Here is a 12,629-nt window from a genome sequence, read left to right on the forward strand (position 1 = left end):
AGTTAGGGTCACGCTAGTAAAAACTTATATTTCATCAGCTATCAGATAATTATTTATAAAAATCTGATCAGAGTTTGCTCTCTGAATAAAGGTCTTCTCCTTTACTGGAAAATAATAGTTTGGTATTGATAGCCCTTTCCAGGACATATTGCTACTTAGGAGAAACTGATACAGCTGCCACAGGAGTGACTTGAGCAGACAGTCTGAGAACAGAGCAAACTACTTATAGGCAGCTTCTGAACTGAAGAAACACACACACACACACACACACACACACACACAAAGTATAATTGACTGTGCAACAGCTGTAAGGAATGATACATGACACCTCACATTCACTATGCATTCCAAACATTAGAGAGAACAATATAATAATAAGAGAGAAACATGAAAACTGTGCATGTTTATAAAGTATAGTCTTATTGCCGTGGCACTACCTGCAAAAGCTGTGCCAACAAAGGATTACACAGTTAGGAAAGTATAAATAGATTTTGTATTCTAATTTATTTTTCTGTATTCTTTTTTTCAGTGGAGAATGTCAGTATTTTAATGGAACCACATTTTACAGAAAAATAAGGCTTTCAAATCTAACAGTTTCAATAAGCCAAAACTTGTTCTCATTTAAGACAGTGATAGAGCCCTTAGAGAACAGGATGAGACATAATTCTGATCAAACTATTTTCCACAAACCTAGGCTGGAGAAAGTTCTCATTCATCTTCCACTAACAAGGACTGTATGCTTTTGTTTTCTTTATGGAAAAGGTAAAGAGGGATTCTTGCTATTTATGAACAGGACAAATACCGCTATTTTGGAAGTAAGAATGTTATTCATGTACTTTCCAAAGAAAACATTATTTGCCTTCCTTTTCTGCTGTAGTTTTTAGAAGAAGGTTAGTGTTTGCAAAGTAGAAAGGAGTACTGAATTGAAATTGCACATGAATGCTTTTCAGGTAGCTGAGAAATCCAGTATGTTTTATGCACTGCAGCATGAAGAGACACGTCAATTCAGCTGCTTATGCCAAATGACAGAACTATTATTGATTACTTTAGGAGTCTTGAATTATGTTGCAGAAGCTGGCACTGTTGGGTAACACAGAGCCATCTGAAAAGCAGGGGTGTGGAGCATGTTCTACATGGGTTTCAGTGCATGACAGTGCACTGGGGCAACACACGTAACAAAACTTCAGAAATGCAAAAGTTAGGAGTTTAGTTTAAGCAAGTCTCGCTTCTGAAAGCTGTAGAAAAATACAAGTGTTTCCCAGAGGCAATCTAAACTAGTTAGAATAAATCAGTCATTCAGGATGTCATCTTTGGCCCTTGCCAAAATCACTGGAGATAAAAGCTGACGCACAGGGATAGACTTCAGTTGTATTTCAGAAGGTGTAACTGGATAAATCTCATGCTTTCATTAACCTTCAGAGCAAAACCAGGATAGCTGCAGTATCCTGGTATGAACCTGGTAAGACCTGGAACACTTGTGCAGAACATCTAATAAAATCTGTTTCTTACTATTCTCACATGGTTCATGCTGTGCAAAAACATTAGTTTTGGGGTTCCTCCTACGAGGGCTATGATGTCAGTCAGCGCAAGGGCTGATGAGTTTTGTAAGCAGCCTGATTTTGCAGACAGTGGCATATAAATGAGGATAAACAATTGATATCTTAAAAAGGGTTTAAACCCTTTCATGGCTTTTCCAGCTGAAGTACAATTTAGACATAAATAAAATTGGCATGGGAGGGCATAGTGACAGGTTCTTGTGAAGAAGCAAGTAGTGGCTCTCCAAGCCATTGCCCTTTTACAATATCTCAAATTATCACATTTGCTTGAATCATTAGTACTTTATGCTGATAATTTCTAGCATAGCAGAATATGAAATCCAATCCCAGCTGGCATCCTTTCTGGGTAAATACTAAATAAATATACTGTACTCTATTTGGAAAATATAGCCTCTTTCAGACCATGTTCAACCTGGATGCAGATTGAAGTGCTGCATTGTACTCTTAACTCATCTGCCACACATTTTGAGGAATAACATTTTTTGTCTGTGTATGCATTTATCTAGATTAGTACAAAACAGTGTTCTGTTTCTAAGAATACCAAGCATTGCATGGTCTCTCTCTCATAAATCACAAAACCTTTATCAAAAAGTGCATGAAAGAAATTGTTTTGGTTACTCTTGAGTTTTACTTACTTTTTTTTTGACACTTCTACTCTGTTAAAAATTGTGTGATGTACCACTTATTGAGAAGTAGTATTCTCATATTATCCTTTCTTTAAATATAGCTTCATTTAAATGTAGGGAATGGTATTATTATATTTATGGGAGAAGGATAATAACATTCTTTGATGTGAGACTGAGCCTATCCTCTGAATAACATATACAACATATCTGTAAGATTCACAGTGTATGATTGCATGAAATATATAACTGTAATCAGACTTCTGAGCAGGAATTTATTTTATTTGAGCAACAGACTCCTTACTGAAGTGAAAATTATGTGAAGGGAAAAACTACAGCATGCCTTGATATTTCTTCTTATATGTACTGAGACATCAAAAATTTTCTTTGAGAACAGGCAGAATGTAAGAGCATGTTTAATTAAAAAGAAGTTTCATAAAGTATTTTTTTTTCTGTTAAAGGGTGTTTTCTCCTTACATAACACAAGAAATCAGATTAAAGACAACAGAATGTTTTGTTTACTTGCTTGTTTCAGAACATCCTTGGTCCAAATAAGTTGACTGCTGTCTTCCACTAACCTATTTGTCTGACTAACTTATAAGCTTGTATACTTTGAGATGTTACTCCATTGATGATGTCTTTGCCCATCTGTTTTTCCTCTTTGGGACCTGCCCTTAAGAAACACGTCTTTCAGGCTGCCATCCCTATTTACAGAGACATAAGCAGAACACTAGCACTTGTGTGAAAGAGCTGTCTTAGCAAACACACATAGTACTCCTAAAGTATTCAGGCACCCAATACTCTTGCCTTTTCTCTGTGGAATGAAGAACAGAGGTGGATAAAATTAATAAATTTTAAAATTGTTATCTTCCGCAAGCATAATTTAAAATTCTGTAGCTCTGAAAAGCAATAATCTTGTCAAAAATATGTCCCATAGGAGATATATTTACACAACCTCTTCATAGCAGAATCATTACTAATGGAAAAAAAATTCCTGTAAGAGGCCAATCTGGAGATGAATTAAGTAAAATAAGTAAGTCCTTAAGAGAACCATCTGTCTTATTGAACTTGAATTCAGTATATTTGTTTGTAGTGTGAAATGACCTTTCATTAAAAGTTGACTAAATTGATATGACTTGTGATTTTAAAATCAGAAAATTCCAGTGCAATGAGTTATAAAAGAAGTAATCCATACTTCATTTCTAAAGAAACAAATCAGTGCAGTGGGAATTTTTGCTCCCTGTCTCTCCCTCTCAGCTCTCTCATTTGATTTTGGAGGGGAGGAAGCATGATTTTCAAGGTTATAGTTCTTTTAAATTGACTTCCTGGTATACTGTTTCATGACTGCAGAATCTGGAAGAGAGAGAATTACTTGAGGGGCAACAGAAAAGACTGTGCACTCTGGATTCCACAAATCTTTTTTCTTTAGAGACACCTTGCATCACAGAATACAAATAAATAATAGTGAGAACACAGACAGGTATGGTTTTATTACATGGAACAGTAAAGGATGTAGTGAATCACTTAGGCCAAAGTAACACAGTAGTTTTAATTCACAGTAAGCTGAAAGTGCTACTCAGAGAGAGAGTTTTATCCTTCCTTTGATCTTGGGTACTCATGTTCCAGTACCAGTTCACATAAGGTGGTGCAAAAGAGATGAAACAAAAAAGTTTTATCTGGACCAATTCCAGGTCACTTCTAGTGCAAGCATAAAGGATATGATTGCAAAAAACATCCCGGAGAACTGAGTGGGAGAGAGGAGATGAGACCTGCAGTCAGGTCTCACGACAGACCTGACTGATCTGACAGTACAGCTGCCTGTGTCTCACACCTGATCTAACATGGATTGCTGGCAAGCTGGGCATTCGTGCCTGCTTTCCTCTCTCCTTCAATTTCCTGACCCTGTGTCCCTGGCTTGCCCTGGATCAGTTGGTCTTGGAACCACAGGGCTTCTTCGTAGGGTAGATTTCTGTCAGATCAGAAACTGGCTCAGTATATGGTTCAATAATTACAGAATTGGATATAGGTATTGAGAATGGAAGATGTCAGACTTCATGTGAAACTGCACCCTACCATCAGTGTGACTAAGGAGACATCATTGTGGTTAGACATTCTCATAAAAAAACAGTTATAATCATGCCACTGTAATTGAAAAGAACTTTTCTATTTTAATTTTTATGGCATTTCCCAAGTTTAACAAATATTTAAAGCAATCTGGAAACCAACTCCATTCCCTATAATTGTCACATGTACATAATCTGTAAAAGCATAAAAATTATCATTGTTATTGTGTGTTCATCATACAAATATCTTGGAATAATGGAGCAGAATCTTATTGCTAGAAGTCTTGTCCATGTTTAGGACTGGAGATGTTCAAGTCTCTTCAGGATTTCTGTTTTACGAACTGTCAAAATTACGGTAGATTCCCCCTCCACTTAATACTACAAAACCCTCCAAAACTAAGTACTGCCAAGCTAATTTCAAATAATGTAGAAAAAGCCAGTCAATGTTTCTCTTTTTCACATTGAATGGGTCATCACTCTGAATGTCTGGCTCAAGCAATATGGAAGAAAATCTGCCTCTTTTTCAGAAGTTCTGCAGCAGGATGATTTCATACCAGTTGTCAAGAAATGCTTGAAATTGAGACTGACCTGTAAAAACATTTAATTACTATAATATTATTTATAATAATATTGTTATTATTATTATTATTATATTATTATTATTTCTTAAATATCTGTATGCATTTAAATGCTATTATTTCTTAAACGCTTATACCTTGAAAGTTTTATTTAATAGCAGCATATAAAACACAATTACATAGAGACTTCTGTTGTCCAGCTCTAAAAAGAACTGTCTGGGGGGCTCTGCCATCACTTAGGATGGTAAAATCTCTTTTCTCTGACTTGCAAAATCAGTTCACCTTCGCACATCTGTTTTCAGGAACTTGTGCTTCTTGCCAAGCAATTGATGGTCACAGGCTGTAAGACTGGCCTTCGTGTAGTCTATTTTCTCCCTAGCCATAGTATGAGATCAGATCTATCAGTTCTTGCTGCACTTTCCAGGCAAGGTGCCAGCAACTTTGCCATATGCCGCCAGCAGGGAACCTTAACAAAGACATGTCTTGGCGATTGCTTTTCCTTTTTAACAAAGAAAGAAAATTCTGTATATGTGTCTTGATGAAGGACAGCTGTAGCAAAACTGAATGCCTTTTCTTTTGCAATAAATTGGATCTTAAATCAGCTCAAAATCACAATTTTTCAAGAAAAGAAACCTGCACAAGTTGGCAAAACCAGATTAAAAACAGATTAGATGCTATAAAATCTGTGACAATAAAAGACATCTTCTCTGTCCTTGCTAAACACTGTGTTAATCAGTGATATAATAAGTATTAGAAAAAGCAGTAAATTGATTCCTAAGTGTCACATAAGGAACATTAAAAGCAGTTACTTCTTTTCTTTATTGCTTACTGATTTTAATTGTAATTTTTCATACAAATCCAAACCAGGCCAGCTCAGCTTCTTTTATTTACAGATATGAAATAAATAGAATTTAAAAGGAAGCTGTAGAAATCCCTTCAGTAGAATTTATTTTATAGTAATTCACAAAGATTTTTCTCAGAACAGCTGAAGCATTTTTTTGTCCTCAGCAACACCAAAACAAGATTGTATTGGAAAAGCTTTATGTGAGAAGGGTCATTGGCACTCACATTCAAAGTAATTATTCTTGTAAATTAATTAATTTTTTTTTTTTAATCCAAGCCCTTAGAATACTTCCCATTAGTAACAGCAGGTCTGTGCTTTTTATGTTCGTTGTGGCAGATGTTCTTTACATCCCAGCTTTCCTCAGAACAACGGAATGGTTTGATGGATGAACGACTGCATCTGGAAAAAGTGTATCAGTCAGCATCATTAAAAACCTGAGCTAGAGCCCACTGAAATCAGTGGGAATCACTGGCTTATGTTCACATTTCTCATATCTTGTTAAGAGGGAGTAAGTCTTGATTATTAAAAAAGAATGGAATGACATTCTTTACTTGTATTGCACATAACTTCTTTCTTTAACAGTGAGGAACAGAAAGGCTGTGTTGGTGAAATAATCTGTCATAGCACCTATGGATTGCTGGGTTTGGGATCCCGTTAGGCTTACAGGTTTGCACAGTGATTACCAGGTTGCAAACACCCTTGGAAAGTCTGGATAGGCTCCTAAGAAGTGCTGGGAAAGGGTAACTGGCTGTGGTGCACCAGTACTACTGAGAAAAGGGAAGAACATTTAAGCAAATCAGGAAGCTAAAGACTCTGCTTTCTATGATAGTATTTTGTACTGGTTCTGGCCAGGACAGGGTTAATTTTTGCAGTAGCCAGGAGGGGGCATGGCTGGGACCTGGAGGTTATTCCAGGTTATTCTATACCACCTCCAGTCATTTTCCAGGGACAGGGAAAGGGATTAGCCTCTGGGTCAGGGTATTGTGGCATGGTCAGGTTGGGCTCCGCAGTGAGCATTTTGCATGTGAATCAGTCATCTCTCTCTTGTACACTTTTGTTATTAATACTGTTGCCATTACTGTTTATTTTCTTATCTCATTGCTGTTTCCAGTAAATTGTTTTATGTCAACCCATGATCTTTACCTTTAATGCCTCCAATTCTTCTCTCCAGCCCATCACAGGGGAGGGGAGGGGGAAGTGAGTGAGTGAGTGTGATTTCAGTGAGAGCACTAAATTGGAGAATACCATTCCTAAACCATGACATATTTTGTAAAATGCTTTTTGTAAAATGCTTCCTGCCCTCCTTGGGACCATGGGAAGAGGTGGAAAGTCAGATTTTTTACTACCTTGATTGGATAATGTAAGTTGAAAGAATGCACATTTACTACAAACCAAGAACAGTTCAAAAATAAAGGGAGTACTTTATCTGAAATTCCTCTGAATGAGAGGACAGGGAGCTGCAGGGGGAGTAGCTCCCTGAGGGGAGGTGAATGAGAAGCTGGTGCTGACAGCAAGGCAGACAGAGCAGAGTGCCAAGGCCCAAAGAAACAGAGCAGAGCAGACCTGGAGCTGGTAGCCAGGGTCAGACAGTGGTTTGCTGACTGCCAGCCAAGTACACAGTGATGAGGCAAGATCCTGCTAAGACCAGGCAAGGCAACACAATGTCGTTGAGGCAGGAACCATGCGTAAGACCTGAGCTTCAATACAGCTCCAGAACTGCAGAGCCCCCTCAGCAAGGCTTCTCCCAGCACTTTCTCACACAGCTCTTTCTCCAGAGCCTGATCTAAGGTCTCAAGGCTGCATCACATCACTGGTCTTGATCACTGGCAGACACTGGCTGCCCTGGGAAGTTGAGGAGCACATTGGTGCAGGTCCCAAACAAAGAGTGACACTGTGTGATTTTTGACACTTAAAAACTAGAAAGTCATAACTGAGAGAGTTATTTAAACGGGAGAATGTGAAAGACTGCACAAATGCATAGCACATGGTTCTGAAATGGGGATGCTGCTGAAAAGAAAAACTTGGAAGTTCTGTATCTTCCAGTAAAGGACTGGTCAAAGGATGTAAATGCTCAGGTAGGAAATGGGAAACTAACTCATTGTTATTTAAACAAGTTCCCAAGATGGGAACAAAACAGAGGTACACATGCTTACAGACAAATCTTAGAAGTTAAGGAAATAAAATAGAAAATCAGGAATGTCCTCCCTTATTTAAAAAGAATTACTTAGCGGGCATTGGAAACTTGGCAGGCAGAAGACAATCAGTGGCACACTGTAATACCAAGGCAGACGTATACATGAGATAATAGAATAAACTGTGTCCAGGGCTAAGACATAGTATACATTCAAGAAATCAGAATCAAATAAAATCAACAAATGAAACACCTCACTGAATTTGTATGGATTGAAATTCCAGGTCTGAATTGGACAGGACCCAGTACTGGGTCTCTCTTAATAACAACCCAGAAAGTGTGCAATATTCTGAGACAAATCAGGAAGAGAGCAGTTGTACTGAAGGACTTCAGTTACTTTCCTTAAGACTGGAGGAACATGCTGCTGAGATAAGCAGAGATGAAAATGTCAGATGTTATGAATGACTCTTTCACAGAATAAGTGGTTAGTGAATCCACACTCAAAAATACAAACCTTGACTTAATACTCCATCACTAGCAGGATCTAATCAAAATATTACTACTAAATTACTCTTCTCTAACTGTGACCATGTTCTTATTCAGCATTCCTACAAAGGCATCAGATCTCAAAAATCCACATTTCTTGTGCTCAACTTCAAAAGGGACATATAGAAATGTTAAGAAGGAGCTTCTTAACAAGACATTTGAAAGGGGTAGTCCAAGGAATTAAATTCTCATAGGCATGTAAGCTACTGGAGAACACTATACTGGAATCACAGCATTATTGTTTATCATCTATGTAAATATAAAAGGAAGTGAAATCACTTTCCAGCAAAGTCAGGGAGACTACTGTGAACAGGAAGGAATCCTTCAAATTGTATTTAAAACAAGAAAATAAAAAGTATCATAAGCTCTAATATATGAAATGTAAAAATATGATCAATTAGGCAGACTGGAAAAAGAATTTGAGAATCAGCAAGATAGAAGTATCAAAATTAGTACTAAGACATATTTAAAACAGAAATCCAGCATCCCTTGGGCCAGCAGATGATTTGTATGAAACATGTACTCAGGAAGATGAATTCTCTCCATCACTATTTTCTGTGGAAAAGAAATGAAGTTGCTCCCATGCCAGAGTGCTATTCTCTGGGGGGAAAGGGCTCAGTGGACAATCTGTCTGAATTTGAAGTTATCGTGGTAGCAGCTACTGATAAAATATTAAGAAAAAAAGATAAAATTCTCTCATAAAATACTAGGAAACCAACACTCTATCACAAACACTCTAAATGAACTCAGGTATGAAACAGTTCAACTTCTAATGGTGTAAACTTTTACTTGACTGAGCCGTAAATAAAATAGCAGATGCAATTCAATCTAGATAAATGTAAAGGAAGTTTACCCCCCTGGGGTTTTACCATTGTATAACTGCAGGGGGAAAACTGTTTCCCCCCACTACAGAAGTGAAATGCAGTATAAATAGATAAAGAATATAAATAGTATAAATAGTATAAAGAAATCTATGCTTCTGAGGAAAAGCAATCCTAGTCCACTTAAGTTAGATATACCCTTAATCTGAATGAGCACAGCACCTCTATAGTCTAAAACTTTTGTATTACGTTGTTGTTATTATTAGTAGTACCAGTATTAGTATTTAGTATTCTTATTTCTTTATACAGTGGCCCAAATGATACGTATTTAAAAAAAAAGAACATTGCTTGTTGGATGACTTTGTTGTCTGAAAGGCACATGGTAAAAATTGTTAATATTCCTTCTGTAGGTTTTATGTTTAGGAGCTTTAATCATGACTCAAAATTCTGCCACACCTGAAATAAATCATAGACAGAAAAACAATACAAAAATGGAAATACTAAGTCTGCCCCAAATGGTTTGGTAATACAAACATAGAACAAGAAACAAAAATAGACAGGTATAGCACCGTATAATTGCTATACTGCTATGTGTGTATAGCAGCTGTACAAATAAACTGTGAGACAATATGAGACACAATATTAATTTGATTTTACAAAATTTTTTGGGAGTATGGTGGTAGAAGGGTATTTGAGAGGATAAATGAACCCAGTTTGCAGGTATTTACATGGAATACGTTTTAAGTATGAAGGATGCCAGGTAAAAAGCCCAAAAACTTGTCTGAAAATTCAGCAGAGAACAGGAGGCCAATGCATTGTGTTAAGCAAATTTGTATGGCAAATGTTGTCTGCTGTAAAGAAATGGCAGATGAAAGGAAGAGTAATCTGTGAAATATACTGAATTCAAACTTAAGAAATTTATGATTTATGCAGCCAAGGTGAATTAACTGGAGGGATTAAAATGGAAAAGAAACATGGTAGACGCTGAGGACAATCATTACAATCGATATGGCAGCATCAGAGCTGCATTTTTGAAAACCAGAGGAAGGAACATTCCTGTAAATGAGAAGGGAGATGAGCCTAGACAAGAATTTTAGCCGAATGGGCAGATAGGAAAGCTGCACATGAGGTATGTTTTGCAATGAATGTTTTAAATGTAACTTCAGTGGCAGAATCTGCCATGAGGTCTGAGTTGAGGGTGATGTCCTTTGTACAGGCGTGAGTGACAGGGGGTGGTCTCATAGTGGCTGAAAAGTAGGTAGGCATATAGAGCCAGGTGGGAATATATATATAAATGTATGTATATAATTCAGAAAGCTCTACTTTTCCTGGACTCTTTTACAACATGTGTACCATACAATCAAAAAACCCCCATAATTAATTGACTGAGGCTAAGCATGGCCTTAGGACTGCAAGAAATCTCTCAATATCTGATGGGAACATTCCCTGGCAGCATTTGACTGCAGTAGACCTTGTAGCAGTCTGTAGTTTACTTCAAAGCCTTATTGTTGGAGACTATTCATACTGAACTTTCTCCCTTTGTAATTTAAAACAGCAAGGGCATCTGATTCAGTCTTTTTATATTTTACCATATAATACCGGACAAAAGAGCAGAGATCATTTTAACTGCAATGGCACAGTTAAAGAGTAAAAGCTGGAAAAATTCTCTTTGGAAAGATATTTCAAGAGGTCAGTCTCCCTACTACAGATGGTGATGTTTTGATGCACAAAAAAGAATTTGCTGTTTGGATTCAGACAGGTAGGTCATGCTATAATTGTTGCTCACTGACAGGAAAAAAAATAGAGACAAGATTTCAAACTATTATTTCTCCATTCACAGCTGATGGATGAGTTAAAAACATACTTAGTCTTGAGTTTATTCCCTACTCGAAAAAATGTTGTACTTCTTCCTTTGAAAACTTGACAATTTCATTAAACTAAGAATGATATTTTTAAGGTAATTTATGTGACTGTGACTGTATTCTCTGCTGACTTGCTATTGTGTAACTCCTTCTAAAATGGTCTTAACAGAACCACAACAAAGATTCTTTTTTTCTTAGGGCAAAAGTACAGGCAGAAGATACTATTTAGTCTCTTTCTCTAGCAGTTGAAGAGCAGCACTGAAATGGAGATTCAGACACCTACTCTTGCAACAGGCTGTGCTCTGAAGGCTCAACCTAAAGAGAAGCACTGAAATGCTGAGATAATTCAAAGACCTGATGTGCTTGACATGACCTGAAATACTGAAATATTTCTAGGCATTTTTTTTAGGTATTATGTTAGTGATGGAGCTGCCATGACATTTTCATACTAGATGTACTGTTTCAGCTCTTCATAATTTTCCTCTAAAAATGACCTTTTAAGATAATATTTTGTAGTACTTAATAGGGTAGTACTTAAAGGTGCTAAACTGACAACATTTACAATCTATTTAGTGGATATAGCAATGTCAGTACAGTGCCCAGCTCCCAGCAGCATGCCAATAATACCTCATTTCTTCAACCAAAAAGGCAACTGAACATTTCAACATTCTCGATTATCTGCTGACATTGGCAAAGGCCTCGCAGAAATAAGGGGATTAGACATTCAGGAGGTTCCTTTCATGTGGAGCATGAATTCTCCCTTCTTTTCCCCTTACTTGAAATAATGTGACTCTACTACGGGAAGTTAGCATCTACTAAGGGGGAATTACCTTTTAATAGGTGGTGTTTTAATAGCCAGAATCTTCCAAAGAATGATGACCAAAAGAGAAACTGCTAGTTCTACTTAATTTCTATGCTGTATGTTTTATTTACTTCTAATTACTACATTTGGAGTATTTGTTTGTAAGCCCTATGTTTGTTGCCCAGAATGTTAGGGAAACAGTGAATAAATTTTAGTCACTTCACAGTTCTTTCCATTTTATTGATGTGGGGGTTTTTTTCCCTTTTGAGAAATGAGGGCAAAGTATGCAAGCTGAGGACAGAAGATAACAAAGAGTGTGTGCATGCTATTTTCAGAAATGAAAATGTGAATATTCCTTTGGAGAGGGAAAAAAGGGGAGAGGGGAAGGTTTGAGACAAGAAAGAGTAAGAGAAGGGCCAAGAGGGCTTGAGTAATGGTACAGAGTACATAAGAGGAAAGGAGGAAGGAACAGCTGGGGAATGTGAGGTGCTAATGAGGAGAAGGGGCAGGCAGCCATTAATTAACTTCTGTTTGGTCACCTATTCCTGCCAGAATGATATAGGTAGAGACTGGAATAATCCCAGTTTTGCAGGCTGCCCCAAAGGGCTGAACTGAAAGCCAGACAGTCCATACATCTGTGTTGACATTCATATTTAAGGGATTTGTAAATTCCTTCACTGTTCTACTTGGTGCTCCTATCCCCCTGTCTTGTGCTGAAACCTCTCATTCTTCAAAGCTGTCTGTGCCCCTCATTCTGATCTTCTATTTGGGCAAATTTGGGGGCGGTTCTTTACTTTTCCTTC

The sequence above is a fragment of the Lepidothrix coronata genome, unplaced genomic scaffold (assembly GCF_001604755.1).
Source record: "Lepidothrix coronata isolate B3197 unplaced genomic scaffold, Lepidothrix_coronata-1.0 Scaffold177, whole genome shotgun sequence".
Taxonomy (NCBI): domain Eukaryota; kingdom Metazoa; phylum Chordata; class Aves; order Passeriformes; family Pipridae; genus Lepidothrix; species Lepidothrix coronata.